Source organism: Sorex araneus, chromosome 3, assembly GCF_027595985.1.
Source record: "Sorex araneus isolate mSorAra2 chromosome 3, mSorAra2.pri, whole genome shotgun sequence".
In the NCBI taxonomy this organism is placed as follows: Eukaryota; Metazoa; Chordata; class Mammalia; order Eulipotyphla; family Soricidae; genus Sorex; species Sorex araneus.
Genome location: NC_073304.1, coordinates 8,123,528 through 8,144,661, shown reverse-complemented (window position 1 = coordinate 8,144,661; position 21,134 = coordinate 8,123,528). Strand labels below are relative to the sequence as shown.

Here is a 21,134-nt window from a genome sequence, read left to right as displayed (position 1 = left end):
TGGGGAGCCGGGGTTTGAATCAGGGTCGGCCGCTGCAAGGCGAGCACCCTCTGCTCCGTGCTCTCACTCCGGCCCTGCAGCTCTCTCCGTGCCGAGCTCTGCCCCACCTCTCTCCTCCTCCCTCTCCCCTCCCTTCCTCCTGAGTCTCTTTCTTTACACATCAGGCCACGCTGACATCCCACCATCCCCCCGGACATCTCCCTCCACCACAGAGCTCCCAGCAACGTCCTTCCTAGCTGTGGGTTTCCATTAATCCAAAGACACAGAGCACTCAGTGACCATCACCGCCTCCAGGAAGCCCTACCCTCTGCGGCCAGAAATGGAAGGACGTGGGGCAGGTCTGGAGATATTTTGGTGCCCCTTTAGGAAAGATACTCCTGGAGCGAGCCTGCCCACCATATACGGGCACCTCACGAGGCCCTGGCTATTCCAGGGACACGGGTTTGTTTACCACTATCTGGGTTCCCTGGGGGACATCCAGAGCCTGTGGCATTGCGGGGAGCACGGGAAGCTGATAAGCCAAGAGGTCAGGGTTGGTGCCACTGTGTGGCAGGAAGCAAGATCCTTAACCTCTGAGACCTCAGTTTGCACATCTGGAAAATGGGGACAGCCACTGCCTCTAACTCACGAGAAGAGTCGGGGAGATGGATCCTCATGCGTCCTGAGCTCCCTCCCCATGCTCATGGGGAAGGGGAGACCTGTACGGGCCGGGGTGGGGCAGCAGAGGAGTGCCAGCCCCGGGACCGGGTGGAGAGGCGCCCGGTTCCCACCGGCATGCATGACCTAGCCTGTTTGTGCAAGATTGAACGATGCAGAGTCGCCTGGGGCCAGGCGGGGCGCATGCCAGCTGGGGAAGAGGCTGTAAACAGCCTGCACAGCTGTCGGAGTCCGTCCAGAGCGCGGGGCGAGCCTGGGGGACGACGTGGCTGGGCACTGCACCCGCAAACCCCTGCCCGGGCACGGAGCACTCAGCGGCCTGGATCCGGGGGGTCCCGTCGCCCGGCCCAGCTTTGGCCCCTGCACGTCTCCCAGCTGGAAGGAAACGTCCCAGGTGCTCTGCCCCCTTCCAAGGCCATTCGGCGCCTGCCCAGGGGTGACTTCAAGCCCAGGTGAGTCTCCTCTCCTCAGCTCCAAATCCAGCGTGGGCAGGGGTCTGTCTTCATGCCGCACCGGGGGGTCTTGTGCAGCCCCAGGCTGCCCCTCCTGCCTCCACCCCCATCTCCACCTTCAAAGCCCCGTCCCTAAGCACACCGCAGCCAACACCCCGAAAGTACTCTGCTCTCATCCAAACTGTCCTCCACCAGGACACCGCACCAGTCTGTCCAAAAGCCGTCTCGTCCTGCAAGCACCTTCATGTTCACAGACACACACACACATGCACGCACACACACACACACACACGCATGCACAATGCACACAAGCACCCACACATGTGCACACACAATGCACACACATATGCACACATAATGCAAACACATGCACACACAATGCACATGCACACACGCACACACAATGCACACACATGCATACACATTCACCCACACATACGCACACACAATGCACACACATATCTGCACACACATACGCACACACAATGCACACACATATCTGCACACATAATGCAAATACACACACAATGCACACACAATGCACATGAACACACATAATGCATACACACAAAGCACACACATGCGCACATAATGCACACATGCGCACACATGCACTTGCACATACACGATGCACACACACCACACATACACATACACACAATGCACACACATGCACATACTATGCATGTGTGTGCATAATGCACACACACACATGCACATCTGCATGCACACATGCACACGCACATGGTATTTGCATCCCTTAGTGCCCACACAGCAGTCCTCATCCTTCACCCCGCGTCACAGAGCTGGTCTGCAGACTCGGTTTCCTCCTCAAAACCCTGAGCAGAGACAGGTATAGTCCCGGAAACTCGGCTGCTCGGACAGGACCCCGCACACACGAGCACTCTGTCCGTGACCCGTGAAACCCACGCCCCCATCCAGGAAAGTGTCGCGCTCTCCACGTGACCTGCCGGCACTTCGGAAAGTCACCGTGTGACGCTGGTGCTGCTGGACCAACAGCAGCGTTGCTGATAAGCGCCTCCTCGGGCGTTTCTGCAAGCGCAGGGCAGAGGTGTCATCGGAGCACCCACCCCGGGGGTGGGGGTGGGGGGGCAACAGGCATCTGCAGCACCCTCAGCTTTCAACCAAAGCCGGGGTCCCCGGGTCAGAAGGGAAAAGCCTCCAGTGTGCCTCAAAAGCCAAGAGAGCGGGCGAGCGTGGCCGGAACAGGGTCCCGGGGTCCCTGCAGGCTGCAAGCGCGTTACCTGTTAGGCTCTGCGGCCCGGCGGCCCGGCGGGGGTCATGGAAAGGGTTTGCTGGCGAGTGTCTCAACTCAGAACGTGCTCCCTGAGTCCTCCTTCCGCCCTGGCCCTGAGCGCCCGGTGGCCCTGCCAGGCCGTTCTGAGCCGCTCTCCTCTGGAGCAGGGAGTTTATTTCGGGCCCACCGCATGACCAATGGTGGCAGGCCAGGCTATAAGATGTTCTGCCTCTCAGATTTCCTGTGTGAAGACAGCCCAGAGGGCGCTGCCTGCTGTCCCTCCGGGGGCCGTCAGGCCCCCACCCGCCTCTCGGAGCATCCCCGAGCCGGGCCCCCACGTGACGCGCCCGGCTGTGATCCTTGACGTGGAGGCCATATATGGCTATGTTTCTGGACTCCCCAGGAGGGCGTGCGCCAGAGGGGTGAGGTGCAGAGGGACCGAAAGACAGCGGGAGACGGGGGCAGGGAAGGGGAAGGCACGAGGGACAGCGGGGAGGGAGGCTGCACGGAAAGAAGGAACGGGATGGGGAGAGAGAGAGAGATTTGCAGAGAAGGAGGGAAGGGGGGAGGAGGGAAGAGGAGGGGCGGGGGAGCCTTGATGGGTTAAAAGATGAAAAGAGCGAGACGATGAAGTGGGGAGAGGAGAGGGGGTAGCCAGGTCGGGGGGAAGGAAGGAAGGAAGGAAGGAAGGAAGGAAGGAAGGAAGGAAGGAAGGAAGGAAGGAAGGAAGGAAGGAAGGAAGGAAGGAAGGAAGGAAGGAAGGAAGGAAGGAAGGAAGGAAGGAAGGAAGGGAAGTGGCAAAGAAAGAAGAGCAACCGGGCGCCCAGGGCAGGGCAGGGAGGGAGGGAGGGAAGGCCCGGGGGCAAAGCCTCAGAGGATGCTGAGCATGTACCAGGGCAGAGCCAGACTCCGGAGGTCCCAGGAACCAGGGGGGTGGGCGGGGGTGGTGGTGCTCGGGCTGCAGAGGACAGAAGACAGACGGGCACACAGGTGGGCAAACAGATGGACAGAGAGACAGGTGGCCCAACAGCTGGCAGCTGCGCCCAGGGCAGAGGCTCGAAGCCCAGGGCTGGGAAGAGCCTCCCCGAGTCTGGACGAGAGCAGATGGCCCTGGATGTCAGAGTTGGGTGACAAGGAGGGTGGCCCTCTCGGTCACGTGCACGCAGCAGACGGGAGGCAGCGGCTCCCCCGCCCGCAGGCGAAATGAATTTCTGTCTCGAAGGGGGATTCTCCTTTCTTCTCGAAGGGACGCTGGCCTGGGACAGACACGTCCAGACGCAGGAGGAGAAGCGCGGGGTTCTTGGGGGTCCAGGAACAGAGACTCCACTGGGAGGTCTCAGGGCTCCAGGCACCCTCGGCTGAGTCAGTGTCCGAGATGTGAGCTGGTGCTGCGAGGGGGGAGGGCAGGGGTCCACCTGTCCGTCATGGTCCGTGCTGGGTTTTCTCCTAGCTGGGCCCCACAGCTAGCACAGCTGGTGACCGCCTCCCCTGCCCCGGTTTAACTCACACTGCACCCCTCCCTGGGCCTCGGCAGGGGGGCCAGAGGCGCACACGAGCCGTGTCATCCAAGGCTCTCACGCTCCCTGATTTTCTCCGTGGTGGAAGTTCCAGCCCTTCCAAGGCGCAGAATCCTGGGGGCGTGGGGGCGGTCACTCTGCTTCCTCTCCGCTCCACACGGCTCCCCGGCTTCAGTCTGGGAGAGGAGGGTCACGCACAGGTTCGGGGCGCCTTCTCAGGTGCACCCCGCTTGCACCCCTCCCCCGGGCAAGACAAGCCTCATGGGGTCTCCAGAAAGTTGAAGAAGCTCATTCTCTCTGTCTCACTGCCTGGGGCCTGCATCAGCTTCAGAAACCAGGAGTGCGAGGCTGGAGCCACACTATGGCGGGGAGGATGCTGAGTGGACCCAGGTTCGATCTCTATGGGCCCCAAGCACCACCTGGAGTGATTCCTGAGCACAGAGCCAGGAGCAACCAATTAGCATTGCCAAGTGTAGCCCAAAGACCAAAAAGAAAGAAAGAAGAAGCAGAAGAGAGATTTAACCATCCCGGTTCTGGATCTCCAGCCAAACACCACAAAAACATGAACACCAGGTGTGGGTTTTCCACTCCACGCTCATTGCGTTGCATCTAGTGGCAGAGTTATGGAAATGACTAAAGTGTCTGTTAGGAAGATGCTGTGGCACATTTGCACAATGGAATACTACTCGGCTGTTAAAAAGGATGCTCGTTTGCCGTTCATGAAAAAATGGAAGGCGCTCAACAGGATTATGCCGAGCAAAATATGTCCGGAGGAAAAAAGACAAATATGGGTGACTTGGCCCATCGGTGCCAGAAAAGGACATGAAATTGATGGATGGACAAAAGGAAGAAAAGGAGGCAACCAGTGAAAATTTGCAATCTAAAGGGAAGGAAGGGGAAGAAATGGGGATGTGGTTTAAAAAAAAAAAAAAGAAGGCGGGCTTTTTCTCCCAGCCTGGGCGCTCTCTTGGACATATGTTTCCCTCTTTCTCTCCGTCAACTTCTCTAAGGAAACCTCCTTCAATAAAAACAATCTTGCTTCAAAAATGTGGGGGGAGGGAGAAAACAGTGGGTTTTATTTGTAAAAGACAATCTTTGATAAAGACATATACAAAAAGAAGGAAATCAGGAACTGAATTGTGTGTGCAGCGTCTGTGGACAGTGTATTGGGGTGAACAGCCAGCAGGGGTGGGTGGGGGCCAGGCCAGCTTTGCCCACAGTCCTGTTGCGTCCAGACCGCAGGAGGGTCGGGGAGGCGGAGGGGGTGATCGCAGCGGCCTCACGTGGCGGAGAGGCCATTGCTCAGCGCGCTTGTCCGGACCTCAGTTGTGAGGGCGTGTTGGCAGCCCTCAACCCCGCTGTCTGCTTTGGGCGATGGCTCGAACCCCGGCAGGGAGCAGCGGGTGGAGAGGTCCCCCTGGACCTTGCCTCTTCCCTGGGCTGCGGGGCCAGTCTCCAAAGCCTCAGACCAAGGGAGGCCGCCCACCTCCTCGTCAAACAGGTGGGGTGGCTCGTGGGGACTCTGCTGCCCTCCCTCCCCTGCCTCTGCTCTGAGGTGGTCAGCGCTGGTCACACTCATCAGTGCAGGTAACACAGAGTTGCCGCAGGACAGTGCCCACCAGCAGCACCCCCCCTCAGTTCATTCCGCAGACGCATCCCAGAAGCACCCCCGGGGCGCCCCCGCAGGGCCATCTGCCAAGGGGGCGCTCAGCTTCCTGTGGGAGGAAGCGCAGCCCTGAGACCTGGGCGGGAAGCAGGTCTGAGTCCCACGGGGTTTGGATTTCCGGTTCTCATGGCCCTGGAGGGCTTGGTGCAGGCAGGGCGAGCGACACTCACCGTTTTGCGGCCAGGGGACTTAGGGCAGGGCCAGATTGGGGCCACGATGAACGAATGTCGCTCTGGACCATCTAAAACGTGTGCTCTTGGCCAGTGTGTGCGTACGTGCATGCATGTGTGTGCGTGTGCGTGCGCATCACCTCCTCCTCCCCCGGGTGCCCCTCACCCTACTTGATTTCCCCCCATCGCCCTCTCTCCCCTTCCCTCACGCCTTCCTTGGTCATGGGCTCCCTCCCCTTCTCTGCCGCTGTCGCTGTGATGAGCAGAGGTGGCACCTTGCTGGGTACAGGACTTGCGGGTGGGGCCGGGGGCAGGAGAGGAGGTGCACGCTCGGTGGTGGCCCCAGGGACTCCGGATGGCAGTGCCAGCAAAATCACACATGCATGTGGGGTGGTGCCAGGGATCAAACTATGCCCTCTTGCCCGCAAGGCAGGTGCTCTGCAGGGAGCCAGCCCTGGCCCGGTGTTGGGTTCCTGCTTCTCTCCCCACTAGGACGGTCCTGTTCACTACTGTGTCTGCACCCGTGCCAGAGCCTGGAAAGTGTAGGTGCTCATTTAATAGCCATGGGCTGTTTGCACACAGGCGAGCCGGCCACACAGCTCCTAGACCCGCACTGGGAGAACTGGGACACCATCTGCCAGACTGAGCCTGGCACTGAGACACACACACACACACACACACACACACACACACACACACACACACACACACACACCACCTCTCTTCATGGGAACTCTGATGAAAATTAATGTGAGGGAAGTCTGAAGGGGCCTGTCTGGGGATATTGCATGTGTGTGTGTGAATATGTATGTGGTGTGTGTTGTATGCATGTATGCATGTATTGCACAGGTACTGTGGTGTATGTGCATATCTGGAGTGTGCATATGTGTGGTATCTGTGGGGCATGCGTGATATGTATGTATGTGTGTGAATATGTGCATGCTGTGTTGTGTATGTGGTGTGTGCATGTGTAGAACGTGTGTGCATGCGCGTACATGTATGGAGTGTGAATGTCTGTGCATGGGTGTGCAGTGCAAGTGTGCCAGTGTGGAGTATGTGTGCATGTGTGGAATGTGAATATGTGTGCATGTGTGTGTAGTACTTGTGCATGTGTGTGGTGGGGGGATATGAGCCTGTGCTGGGAACACGGTACAGGCTGCTGGGACCTGCCACCCTGCAGCACCCCACGTGCACCTGTCTGACTGCCGTCCAGGGCACCCTTAGACGGGAATGACAGGACAGACCCACAGGACAGAGGCAGGGGGCGGCCTGCCTGGTGCCCCCATTCTGCAGGCGAGGAAAACCGCCTCCATCCTCAGCGCAGAAGGTGGGGTGTCCGTCCCCCTCCTGGGGTTTGGGCATCTGCGGCAGAAGCCCTGCACGACCCCGGACCTCGGATTCCTCCAATGTGTCCCTGGAGTCCCAGTGGGGCACTAGCCGGCTGGGGACAGGCTGCGGACAGGCGTGGTGAGCCCTCTGCCAGCAACTCCCCCCCCAGAGCCCCCCACGCGAGCCCGGGTAACACCCCCAGTTCTGCTCCCGGCCGCTCCTCCTTGCAGCTGCATCCAGTTCCATCTGTTCGGGATGGCCGTGGGGAGACCCCCGCCCCCCCAGTGCCTTCAAGGGGCTTTGGTGAACTTCCCATTCAAACAGCTCCTTGGCCGGGCCGCCGGGAGCTGGGGGATCAGGTGGGGGTTCTCCCCCTCTAGCTCTGGGCTGGAGGCTCTGGGCCGTGGCCTTGAGGCCGGGAGCTGGGGGATCAGGTGGGGGGGGTTCTCCCCCTCTAGCTCTGGGCTGGAGGCTCCGGGCCGTGGCCTTGAGGCCGGGGCTGTGGCTCTCAGGGGGACTGAGTCAGCCTGGGAACTCAGGGAACAGGGAAACCCGAGAGGCCCACGGGGCCCAATTAGCAACTGGCAACGGGGTTTCTGCGACCATAAATCTGCTGAGAGCAGAGCTGGGAGTGTCGGGGCGCGTGGGTGGCAGAGCAGGCTGCGCCAGCCCCCGTCCTGGAGCAGGGGAGAGGCCGGGACGGGGGCCGGAGACAGTCCCCGCTGCAGACCCAGCTGTCCGTCTGCTCACACGCCCAGCTGTCACCTCCCCGCCCCCCACGTGGCCTCCGAGAAGGTCCTCCAGCCTCGGGCTGGCTCTGGTGAGGACGGGTGGGTCTGGGGTCTGGGTGCAGGATGGGGCCCTCCGGCACATCAGACCCGGCCCCGGGAGCAAAGAACTCAGCCCGGGAGGGGCCGTGGCCTCACGGGCACCAGAATATCTCTTTCCCCAGCAAGGGAAACGCAGCCTGGACAGATGTCCCTGAGCAGGCAGTGCGGTCCTGTCCCTCACACCCAGACGTCGCAGGGGGCCTGGGGGAAGGTCAGGCCGGCCAGGATTCCTAGTGAGCACCGGGCTTGCAGCAGGGAGGTTGTGGCCAGCGCAGGCACACAGCGCAGGGACAGCCAAGGGCTTCCAGCGTGGGACCGCGTCACTCGTCTCGTCCCCACTTGGGGCCCCTGAGGTGACGCCTTGAAAGATCTCCCTGCGGCTCATCCCCAAGGCTCAGAGCCGGGACCTCGGAGTCAGTCACCTGGCAGTAGGATCTGTGCCCACCCCCCGCCCCGCATCCCCCCTGCAGCTGCGAGACTGTGCACAACTTCATTCACCTCTCCAAGCTTCCCGTTCTGAAACAGACAGCAGCTGGCTGGGAGGTTTCAAGGATTGATTATAGGAAGGGGGAGAAAGGGTCCCTCTGCCCATCTGCCTCCGATCTCCCTTAAAATACGCTGACAAGTGGTAACGGTTCTTATCAAGGGCCAGAGAGCACACAGGGTTAAGGCATTTGCCGTGCAGGCGGCCACAGGTGAGCCCCCAGGCGTGGGCACGAATCATCCCTGAGAGTAGCAAAAGGCCGTGAGCACCACCGGTGGGGCGCAGGACACTCCTCCCAGGGACTAAAATAATTGTTTAAAGATGAGGGGCTGGAGCGATAGCACAGCAGGTAGGGCGTTTGCCTTGCACGCAGCCAACCCGGGTTCAAATCCCAGCATCCCATATGGTCCCCTGAGCACCGCCAGGGGTAATTCCTGAGTGCAGAGCCAGGAGTAACCCCTGTGCATCGCCGGGTGCGACCCAAAAAGCTAAAAAAAAGATGATTGTTAACGTGAACTTCCTGGTGGCGGCAGAAGAGGGGGTGGTGGCTGGGGACCCCGCTCACCCCCAGGGAAACAGCTGCGGCTCCTGGAGCCCTTTCTAGCAACCAGAACTGGGGGGAGGGTCCGCTGCGGTGTCCAGCGGTCGGGGCGAGGGGTTCTTCCAAACTCCCACCTTCCCAAGGCGGAGTGACCCCTGAAGGGTCTGTGGGAGGGTCAGGGGGTCAGAGCCCGGGAGAGGGGCTGCTCCCTTCACCCCCTCCTCCCAGGGTGCCTCTGGGTTGCAGGCTGCCGAGAGGGGGAGGGGACTGAGCTTGGGTCGAGCCTTCTGTGCTGCTCCTTGTTTGAATCGTGTCCGAGTCAGCCCCAAAGGCTCCATCCATCGTCCGTCTGTCCTCCCAGGTGGAGGGACAGGCAGCCGCAGCGGAGCGAAGCGGGGGAGGGGCCCGGGGCACTCTGGGTGCAAGCTCCCAGTCAGGGTTAGGTGGGCTTCATGCACCCCGCACGCAGCCCCCATTCCACATGTGAAGAGGGCGGGTGACAGAGCCAGCCGGAGAACGCCCGGCCCTGAGCTGGGGACAGAGCCCCTCCACCTCCTGTTACAGCCCAGGGAGGACCTTCCAGAAAGCTCCGTGAGACCCTAAGCCGATGCTTCCGGATGACGACTGGAAGTGTCTGCAGTCGCAGAGCTTAGTGAGGTGGTTCCCCGGGACGCCTGGCGGGAGCAGGAACAGGGGGCGGGGAAGGGACCCCCGTGTCTCGGGGACCCCGCCATTCCTTTCCTCGTGGAGGAGGAGGGGGCTCTGACCGGCCACGACACTTCCAAGTCCCCTCGTTGCCAGAGTCCAGAGTGAACGGGCCCGTGGCCCTGCCCCGGCGAGCGGACAGCAGAGAGTGGACAGTGGACAGCAGAGAGTGGACAGCGGACAGCAGAGAGTGGACAGCGGACAGCAGAGAGTGGACAGCGGACAGCAGAGAGTGGACAGCGTCTCCTCCAAACTGCACTGTCATAGCTCCTGGCCTGACCCCCAAGGAGTGCGTGACCCAGTGCCCGCCTGCTGGCAGCCCGGGTGCTGGGGGCAGGGGCCGGCGGCCTTGGCCCTGGGGGGGCGGGGCAGCCGCGGCAGCCGCACAGGGCGAGGCGCCCGCGTGTGCCCTTCTCCCGCTTGGCCTCTCGGCCTATGTTTAGCGCTGCGCCTGGCCCTGCGGGAGTCGGCGCGCGGTGCCAAGGTCCTGGAGGGCCCTGGGGATGGCGATCTCCGGGCTGGGTGCCCGCTGGCCTGGCTCCTGGCCCGCGTAGCGCCTCCTCCTGGCCACCAGCACAGGCTGCAGCTGCTCCGCGCGGGGGTTCCCGGCCCGTCTGCGGAGCCCCGCGCCCAGCACTGCGGCGCGCACCGCTGCCTGCTCGGCTGTCTCCACCCTGCACCGCGGCGGGCAGGTGCCCGTGTGCCTCCGTCTGGGCTGTATGCAGCCGGGCGCTGCCCTCCCAGGGCTCTGTCAGCCAAGGAGGGACACAGAGCAGCGCTCATGTTTCCTCCTTGGCACGGATGCCCTGATGTGGCACCAGCGGCTGGAGAGAGCCATCCGGGCCCCGGGGAGGCGGGGGAGACAGAGAGGAGGGAAGGGAGGAAGGAGGAGAGGAGGGAGGAGAGAAGAGAGGATGGCGGGAGGGGAGGAAGAAGGGGAGGAGGAATGGGAGGGGTGGGAGGATGGGGACAGGGAGGAGGGGTAGGAGGAGGGGCTCAGGGCCAGAGAAAGGTGGGAGGAGGGGATGAGGGAGGAGGGGTGGGAGGATGGGAGGAGGGATGAGGGACAAGAGGAGGGTGAGGGAGGAAGGGTGGGAGGAGGGGTGAGGGAGGAGGGGTGGGAGGAAGGGACGAGGGATGAAGGACAAGAGGAGGGGTGAGGGAGGAGGGGTGGGAGGAGGGGTGAGGGAGGAGGGAGAGCTGCAGCCCTGGAGACTCGATACTGTCCCAGGACACAGAAGTGAGCTCACACTCAGGGTCCTTGTTGAACGAACCCACAGGACGCCCAGCGGTGAAGGGAGAATGATTGCTTGTGTCTGAGCACGGTGCTCACCACTCCGGCATCTCCGGGTGCAGGGCCTGGGGCTCCCTCCCACAGTGCTCTGGGGACCCTGCCGTGCTGGGGATCCAACCCAGGGCCCTCGTGCAAAGCCTGTGCTCCGGCCCTGGTGCCAGGCCCCGGCCGCAGTGTCTGTGTTCCCACCTGTGAGTGACTTTCTCCCGGGGATTCAGGGGCCCAGGCGGCCCCCATGGGTGACCTTGCCCTCTTACAAACCTGCCACTTCTGAAGAGTTACTGCAATGGGAGTGCAGAGTGTGGCGGACGGACATGGGACCTTGTGTCAGCCGGCCTGTTGGTGGCAGGTGCAGCTTGGGCTAATTCTCACATTACCCGGCGGGCACTACGGCACCTCCAGCAGTTCCTTTCCTAGCTGGAACTGCCTTACCTGGCCGGCACTACCTCACCTGGCCGGCACTTCCTCACCTGGTCAGTTCTACCTCACCTGGCACCTGGCCAGTACTACCTCACCTGGCCAGTATTACCTCACCTGGCCAGTACTACCTCACCTGGCTGGCACTACCTCACCTGGCCAGTACTACCTCACCTGGCCAGTACTACCTCACCTGGCCGGCACTACCTCACCTGGCCAGTATTACCTCACCTGGTCAGCACTACCTCACCTGGCCAGTATTACCTCACCTGGTCAGTACTACCTCACCTGGCCAGTATTACCTCACCTGGTCGGTACTACCTCACCTGGCCAGTACTACCTCACCTGGCCGGCACTACCTCACCTGGACAGTATTACCTCACCTGGTCAGTACTACCTCACCTGGCCAGTATTACCTCACCTGGTCAGTACTACCTCACCTGGCCAGTACTACCTCACCTGGCCAGCACTACCTCACCTGGCCGGCACTTCCTCACCTGGTCAGTACTACCTCACCTGGCACCTGGCCAGTACTACCTCACCTGGCCAGTACTACCTCACCTGGCCGGCACTACCTCATCTGGTCAGTGCTACCTCACCTGGTCAGTACTACCTCACCTGGCCGGCACTACCTCACCTGGTCAGTGCTACCTCACCTGGTCAGTACTACCTCACCTGGCCGGCACTACCTCACCTGGCCAGCCCTGTTTAAGCAACAATGAATACAACTGAGCCAGGCGTGTCAGGGGCTCACCCGTGCAGGCCCACTGAGATGCTGCTGGTTTTCTATCTGCAGGTCCACGTTCGTGGCTTTGGCCGACAGTGGACTGGAGCCCGGGGACAGAGAGGTCAACTAGGGTCGCACCTGACCCTCCAAGAGGCCCAGTGTTCTTCACAGGCTGCGCAGGGCTGGAGCAGGGGGAGCAGAGGAGCCCGTGCAGGGTCCCCCCTTATCCCGAAGTTCCTGCTCCCGTCCTAAGCCGGGTCTGACGTGCTGCGCGCCGCGGAAAGGAGGGGCTGGGAGCTGGTTTGTCAGCAGCTGGGTTTGGGGGTCGCGGGATCGAGCCCCAAGACATCCGGCCCCGCACGTCCTGCATGAGCGCGTGCTCTCTGCGCTCTCCGGCCACCTCGCGGGCCTTCGCTCTGCTCGGCAGCCCCGCAGCAAGGGAAGGGTTGCGACCTGCTACCGCCACTGCAGAGCCACTGCTACAAACGGCCGCGCGCGGCTGTCCCTGGCCGCCCCCTTCACGCGGGTCGGCGGCCGGTCAACCCACCGGGGCCCAGCCTGGCCGCCCAGGCTGGGCGAGCCCCAGGTCCGAGCGTATCTCCAGGACTCTGTGTGCACGCAGCGCACCCACTGAGCGCCTGCTGCGTGCCCGGTGCTGCAGTGCCCCGGCCCGGGCCCCCAGCACCACGGACGCCCTTGGCCTCGCCCTCCAGCGGGGCAGGGTCCAGCGGGAAGGGGCGGGGCCAGGGTACTAAGCAGGGGGAGGGAAAGCCGGGCGCACCGCAGTCGGGGGGCTCAGGGGGTCACGGGGCAGAGCGCCTGCGCTGAGCCCCAGGCGAGGGGTGGGGCAGCCTGCTGCACGGGGCGCGCTGGGTGAGCTCGCGGGCCACCGCACACCTCGGCAGTCAGGGTCGAAGATCCCGCAGTGCCCTCACACGGCCCCTGGAGAACCATCGCGAGATCTCCGTCAGTGAACCACATTGTCCCAGGTGAGCCGTCGCGAGATCTCCAGGGTGTGAACCACATGCCCAGGGAAAACCTCGCGAGATCTCCAGGTATGACCCACACCACCCAAGAAGAACCGTCGCGAGATCTCTAGGTGTGACCCACACCACCCAAGAAGAACCGTCGCGAGATTTCCAGGTGTGAACCACACCATCCTAGGAGAACCATCGCGAGATCTCTGAGTGAAACACACGGCCCAAGGAGCACCTTCGAGATCTCCAGGTGTGAACCACATGCCCAGGGAAAACCTCGCGAGATCTCCAGGTGTGAACCATACCACCCTAGGAGAACCGTCGCGAGATTTCCAGGTGTGAACCACACCACCCTAGGAGAACCATCGCGATATCTCTGAGTGAACCACACGGCCCAAGCAGATCCATCGCGAGATCTCCAGGTGTGAACCACATGCCCAGAGAAAACCTCGCGAGATCTCCGGGTAATCAAACTCTGAGTAGCTTGAAGCGGCCAGGGTGGTCGTTTTCAGCCCAGGGACAGGCAGTGGGGACACCGGGCCGGGCGGGCAGCTGGCGGCCAGACACGCGGCCACCGGGCGCCGTGGGACAGGCCGGAGCGGGGAGCGCGGCTGCCCAGAGTGGGGGGTTCAGTGACCCGACGGCGCCCCCACGGCGACGCTGGCGCGTGGGGCTGCGGCCTGCTGGCCAGGGACGACCCCAGAAGTGACTGTGCTGAGGAGACCGTCCTGGGGGGGCGCGGGACGGGGGGACCGGGCGCCGCCGCCCCCTACGGAGGCCCCCGGCCCGGGTGCTCCCGGGTGCTGCGGGCGGCCCCTGGGCTCACAGTGACCCCCCGAAGGCCGGTCCCCGCGTCGGCCACACACCGCAGAAGGCCTGGCCCGAGTTCGCGCGCGTCCTGCGCCAGGGGGCCCAGAGGGGGTCGGCGCGGCGGGGGCGGGGCCCTACCCAGGCCGGAAGGGGGCGCTGCCGCCTGCTGGTCGCGGCTCTGCCCTCCCAGGGGCCCCCTGTGGCCAAGGACGACGGTGCGGGCCTGGCCGAGGGGCTGCGGGTCAGGCTCCACGGTGGGGTGGGGGGTGGGGCGGGGTCTCCTGTGCGGGTCCAGCGGGAGGGGAGGGGGAAGAGGGGTAGGGGGCAGGGGTGGGGGACAGACCCTGGACCCGGTGCTCACCCCGCCGCACCCAGCCCTCCTCTGGGCTGGAGATCTTAGTGTTGGGGCTCCTCCTGCACCCAGCCCCTCCCTGACAGTCCCCCCACTCGCCCCACCTCACCCCTCCTCATCAGATACCTCCCTCATCCTCCTGCCCCTCTGCATCTCCCCTCTCCCCTTCATCCCGTGCCTTCCTCACTTTACCCACCCCACCCCGCCTCACTCTCCTTACTTACTTCACCCCGCGCCCTACCCCTCCTCGCTCTGTCCTATCCCTGCTTCACCCCTCCCCTCCCACTTACCTCACCCTCCCTCCTCCCCTCTCCTCTCTTCCTCACTCTACGTCCACTCCCCCACCCCTCGCCCCACCCCTTTCTCATTACACACTTCCTTCACTTTCCTCACTCTACCCTTCCTCACTCTACCCACCCCTGCTTCACCCCTCCTCCTGCACTTGCCTCACCTCTCTCCTCTCCACGACGCGGGGACCGGCCTTCGGGGGGTCACTGTGAGCCAAGGGGCCGCCCGCAGCACCCGGGAGCACCCGGGCCGGGGGCCTCCGTAGGGGGCGGCGGCATCCGGTCCTCACATCACTTCACCCCTTTCTTACACACCTCCCTCACCTCACCTCTCACTCTCTCACTCGTTACACACACCTCCCACACTTACCTCACCCCTGCCTCATTATACACATCCCTCACCTCACCCCTTCCTCGCCCTCCCTCATTACACACCTCCCTCATTACCCCAGCCCTCCCTCAGTGCACACACATCTCTCACCTCACCCCGCCCTCATTACACTCCTCCCTCACCTCACCCCTCCCTCACTCTACCTCACCACTCACCCTACCTCACCCCTCCCTCCTGCCTTGCCATGGCTCTAGGTTTCTCCCTGCACCTTTGCCCCCTGCTGCAGACCCCTCTGCCCCTCGTCCTTCCCAATGAAATGGCCCTGAGACAGACCCTGCATGGCCTTGCTGGGGGTGGCAGCAATGGCCAGGGGACAGTGGGGGGCGCAGGATTGGGGACACCAGGCCTGCTGCCTCCAAGTGGCGAGGCCCTTAGAGCCTGTGAGGGTCCCCACTGGCCACCTGCCCTGCTGGGCCAGACGAAGTCCTGAGCTGCGGGGGGCGGGGGGCCCGAGCCTTGGGCATGAGCCGTATCTGGGGAGGGGAAGCAGGGGTCCTGGCCAGGCCAGTGGGTTCCAGGGCAGCCACAAAGTGGGAACCTGAAGAATGTCCAGACCCCGGAGCAGTGCTGACAGGCCTGGGCAGAAGGGCCAGGAGTAGCCCAGGGCCCACCTCAAGCTTCACTGGGGAACTCGACAGGGAGTGGACGGCCCCTCCCCGCAGGCCCTGGGAGGACACAGCCCCACTGTGACATCACAGGGGTGCAGGAATGAGTTGGCCCCTTTGACCCTCCCTGGCCGGGACCCTTTGCCAGAACGTTTTTCTAAAATATATTTTGGTTTGGGGGCCACACCTGGTAGTGCTCAGGGCTGACTTCTGGCTCTGTGCTCGGATCTCTCCCGGTGGGGTGGGGGACCATATGTGGTGCTGGGGATGGAGCCGGGGTGAGCGCATGTAAGGCAGATGCCCTCCCCGCTGCACTGTGGCTCCGGCTCCTGGGGACTTTCTTGTCCTCCTGTCCCTCTGGGGTGTGTGGCCTGAGGACTCAGCAGGGCTGGGGTGCGACCTCGTCCTAGTGTGGAAGCGACACTCTGCAGTGTCTCCTCTGCCACCTGAGCTCGGCACACAACAGACACCTAAGGTGGGGTGTGGAGTGCGCTATGTGTGAGAGAGGGCAGGGTGCATACATGGGTGTTGGTGCACGTATGCTTGAGGGAAGGTGGGGTACATGCATTGGCAGGGTGTTTGCACGTGTGAGAAAATGTGGGGTGTGTGCATGCTTGTTTGGTGCATGTATGTGGTAGAGAGGGTGGGTACGAGCATGCATGTGGGTGCTACACAGGCCCCTCCAGCCTTCAGGCTGTGCCCGGGCCGCCTGCCTCTCGCCCACTGCACCCGGAGGCAGATGGAAGCTTCCAGCTGCATTTGGGACTTGACCAGCCTCCGCGTTCCAGAGCCCAGCCGGTGGCAGGACACCGCCCCTGCATGGATGGCGCCTAGAGAAACAGCTGGTTGGGGTGGGGTGGGGGCTGGCCCTGCTCAGGGGGGTCATGCACCGGCTTCACTCAATGGGGTTGACTTGTGGAACTAGGGACACCCCGAGCCAGGATGCAGCAGTGCTGGGTGCTGGGTCGGCCTCAAGCTCTGGGCCCTGCACGCCCGTCTTGGCCCGGTGTCCACGGCACTCAGCTGCTGCTCGGCCTCCAGCCACTTCTTCCCAGTGGTCTCTGCCCAGCCCTGGCACACTGGTTTCCCCCGTGTTAAGTTCACCAAGGTGGGCACGGCTGCTGCTGACTCCTGCACTGTTCCCCTTGCTGCATTTGAGTCCCCTGCAAGGCCTGTGAAGCCTTCTGTGACGTCCAGGACAGACTTCCGGCCTCCACTGCTCCCCCCCCCCCCCCCCCGCTCTACGGCATGATGTAATGGGTGATCATAGACCAGAATCTGAGAGCAAGCCGCCCTACTTCCTGGCTGGGCATCGGCAGGCAAGTTCCTTGACGTCTCTGAGCCTGGGTAGCACAAGACGCCAAAGCTCAAAGAAGACGTAAGGAAAAGGTTGACCACAGAGCTTAGCCCAGAGGAACTATTAAACAAATGGTGACTGCAGGCTGGAGAGATGGCACAGCAGGTAGGGCGCTCACGAGCACCAGATCAGATGGGATCTTCAGCACTCCGTCTGTTCCCGATCGAAGTCAGGAGTGATCCCTGAGCAGAGCCAGGAGTTAGCCCTGAGCACTGCCAGATTGTGGCCCCCAAATCAAAACAACAACAACAACAACAACAATAAAAGGTAATAGTTACTTTTATTACCGATGGTATTGAGATTGAAACGCTAATGATGAGAGAGAGAGAGACAGAGAGAGAGGGAGAGAGGAAGGTAATGCCTGCCATGGAGACAGAAAAGGGGGTGACAGGAGGGAAATTGGGGACATTGGTGGTGGGCCATGTGCGCTGGTGGAGGGATGGGTGTTGGAACACTAGGACTGGAACCTAACCATGAACAGCTTTGTGAGGGTCTGTCTCACAGTGATCCAATTTAAATAATAATAATAATAATAATAATTAAATAAATAAAAGCCTCGCCTTCGTTTCCCTTTCATTATTTGGGCAGTCGATGTCGGGCCACACCCAGTGGTGCCCAGGAGCCACCCTTGGCAGTGCCCAAGCGGCCATATTCGGAGCTGGGGGTCTAACTGGGGTCGGCAGCGGGCAGGGCAAGTTGTCCTCATGCTCGGCCCCTTCAAACAGGTTTCCGCAGCCCCGGGCAGCAGCCCCGGGCACGGCCACTGTGGACCCGCACGCCACACTGATGCCCCTTCAGGCGTGGCGCTGGGGCTGACCTCAGCCATCGGAAGAGGGTCGTGAAGCAGAGGCGGCCAGTGCTGCCCCCACCACCGGGCACCAGGTGAGCGCGGGTGCCAGGTCACACACGGGGCCACTCAACCCTGCTCCCTGTGCTCCCTGGGCTGGACACTACGAACCCTGTAGTGTCAGCGCCTTCGGGGCTCCCCTCTGGGCACCCCATCCCTGCAGCTCTGTTAGGCCGGGCACGGCCAGCCTTGGAAGGCCGGGCCTGCAGTGTGGGGGGTTGGGGGGGTGGGGGCTGCTGCATGGTGGCCCTCGGGTCCCGGGTCACATGTGGTCACATTCCGTGGTGGGGCTTCTCTCCATCAGAAGGACCTCAAGGAGCTGCTGTCTCCCCAGAACCCACTTTAGCTCCCGCTGGCTTGGGGCGCCACACAGCACCCCACAGCCCCTAAAGGGGCCCGCCTGGGCTGGCCACTGACTGCTGCCCTGGTCCCCGTGGGCAAACAGCCCCAGGTCCGCAAACCCCCTGGGCTAGGGAGGGGAGGGAGGAGAGGGCAGGGGATCTGGGTAGGGGTCTTATGGGGGGCCTGGTGGTCTGTGGGCGCAGTTCCTCTCTGGGCCTGGGAGGCCGTGCCCGGTGGGGGGAGGGGAGCGCCTCTGAGCGAGAAGCCCTGTTGAGGCCCCCAGAGGGCAGAGGGCTGCTCCCCGGCTGGCACTGGGGGCTCCGTGACTCAGAGGGGCCCCTAGGGGAGACCTGCCCCGGGCGCTGTTCAGGGGAGCATCTGCCTCGGACACCGCATTTGATCCTCATCCCCCCAGACACCACGTGGGGGCCCCTGTGAGGCACAGTCTTGGGGTTCGGGAGGCCCTTTGAGGGTCTTCTCGGGAGTGGCTGGAATGTCCTGGGCACTGGGCCAAGAGGGGGTGCAGGGCCCGGAGCTCGAGGCCGACCCAGCGCCCAGCACTGCTGCATCTTGGCTCGGGGGGTCCCTAGTTCCACAAGTCAACCCCATCGAGTGGAGCTGGTGTGTGACCCAGAGCAGGGCCCTCCTGGCTCGGGGCCCGGCCCCTTCCTCCCCGCTACTCGCAGCCCCCCCAACCCAATCAGCTGTTTATCTGGGTGCTGCCCGTCCAGGGACGTGTCCTTAGCCACAGCCGGTCTGGAGCCTTAAGGCTTCTCTTGAACGGGTCCAGGCTGAGGGGGGTCCACGGGGCCGGGCCGGTGTTTGGGGCCATGAGAGGAACGTGTGTTTGCTGACTGCGATGTTGATTTGGGGATGGAATTCTGGGTGACCGTGGGCACTGCAGAAGCTCTGCCTTCAGAGAGAGTGAGAGCGAGCGAGTGAGCAAGTGAGAGAGAGGGAGAGGGAGAGGGAGAGGGAGAGGGAGAGAGAGGGAGAGGGAGAGAGAGAGAGAGAGAAAGAGAGAAAGGGATGGGGGGAGAGAAGCTCTGTCACATCTGCTGGGACAGGTGAGACCAGTCCCTCGTTCCCACCATCCACACCTTCCTGAGGGGAACAAGAGGGACCAGCTGGACACCAGCAGAGCTCTATGGGAAACTCAGCCGCCAAGAGGCCCAGAAGCTTCTGGAAGCCGCCTCTGTGGAGGCCCAGGGCCGTGCACCAGAGCCTGGCATCTAGTAAAGAACCATTGTAACCACTGTCCCTCAGGTCCAGAAACGGGGGTCACGGTCCCCCCCTTCCCTCTGCACCCCCAGCTCATCAGGGAAGACCAGAGTCATGGCCGGCTGCTCAGGGGGCTTCGTCTGGGGCCACCGCCTAGGCTGGTGTCTCCCCAGCCTTGCCCTACTGCCCTTTCTGTGCGCTGACTGACCGGGCCCGTGTCCCCCACCACCACCCACCCCAGAGCTCAACATACTGTGGTATAGCAAAGCTGCCTATTTGCATTCAGACACGCCCAGGGTTCGAATCCCAGCTCAAACTGGTTTGCTGCCCGGGCCTGTCCCAATGGGTATCCTGTTTGGAGCCTCAGGAGGAGGCAACGCAGGCAGCAGGAACGGCCCCGGGAAGGATGTGCGGAACTTGGAGAAGGGACGCGGAGGAGGACAGAAGCACAGAAAGCGTCTCACTGCTTGATTCCTGCGACCTTGGCAGTGAGTTCTCTGCCCCCTAGTGGCAGCTCTGAAGAATGACACCAGAGTGTCTCCAGGCTGTAGCCACGCGGAAGCCGTTTCCCAACCCAGCAGCTGCAGGAGCTCAGTTCAGTCCCCGGGTGCTGGCGTTCCTAGGGCTGAGTAGCGGGAGGGAGCTCAGTGTGAAAATGCATTCGATCCCATCTTAAAATCGAGTTTTATGATATTAAAATTGCACTGTGGGGGCTGGAGAGATAGCACAGCGGGCAGGGCGTTTGCCTTGCACGTGGCTGACCGGGGTTCGATTCCCAGCATCCCATATGGTCCCCTGAGCACCACCAGGAGGAATTCCTGAGCGCAGAGCCAGGAGTGATCCCTGTGCATCGCCAGGCATGACCCAAAAAGCTAAAAATAAAAAAAATAAAAATAATAAAACTGCACTGACATTATTCGTCTGCGTGGGTGCTGTCTTCCTCCCTAGACCTCCCCTTGGTCTCAGCCACGCCATCATTCCTGCTTTCGGGCTGAAGAGACTGAATCTCTGAAAAGCGAGATCGTTTATGCAACCCCAGCGGGTGGGGGGGGTTGGGAGTTCTTCCTCCCCCACACACCCTGCAGCCCTGATCACACAGACTGTTGGGCTGAGTTGGGGTTCGGATCCCAGTGGACCTGCACATACCTTCCCCAGAGCTCTGGGTGGCCAGAATGGCCCCAGCCCTCAGCTGCAAGCTTTCCCTTCCCCACCCACCACCACAGACGACCAGCTGTCCCGGTGCCTCCCCGCTGCGTCTCTGGATCCAGCTGTGCTTGCTGTGTCGCCAGTGTCATGGCCAGCAGTGGGCGCGGGGCCAGGGGCCACAGCGCCACCTACAGGAGAACCTGTGATGTGTGGATGGCCCTTGGCGGGACAGGGCTGGGGCTGCTGTATCCTCCGCACTGATTCACACACACACACACACACACACACACACACACACACACACACACACACACACACTTATTCTCCCTCACTCTTTCCCTCACACTCTTGTTCTCTCACTCACACACTTACTCTCCCTTACACTCTTCCGCTCTCTACTCTCTCCCTCTCCTTTGCATACTCCCTCACCCTCTCACTCACACGCTCTCCCTCCCTCAGATACTCTCTCCCACTCCCTCTCTCACTCAAACACTCACTCTCCCTCACATACTCAGTCTCTCTCTCATACACTCTTGCTCTCTTGCCCTCCCCCCCCACACACACACACAGATACATCCCACATTTCCCTGCACTTATATCTGCTCGCACACTTTTAGTTTTGGAGCTTGCTGGGGGTTGTACATTGTAGTTGTGGAGCCTGTGCACACTTTGGTTGCAGTGAGCCAGCGATTGTACTTTCATTCTGTGATGCCAGATGTGACGGACATGCAGCCAGGATGGCACTGCACAGT

The 21,134-nt window shown here is 62.2% G+C and overlaps 1 protein-coding gene across 1 annotated transcript in view; it reads right to left on the bottom strand.

Annotated features, from left to right (window-relative positions):
* Positions 1-2,645, bottom strand: part of ASB2 (ankyrin repeat and SOCS box containing 2) — a 36,619-nt gene extending 33,974 nt beyond the window's left edge. The window contains exon 1 of the mRNA XM_055132408.1: positions 2,375-2,645. The gene's annotated coding sequence lies outside the window, so the exon portion shown is untranslated. The remainder of the gene's footprint in view (positions 1-2,374) is intronic.
* Between the last annotated feature and the right edge of the window lie 18,489 nt (positions 2,646-21,134).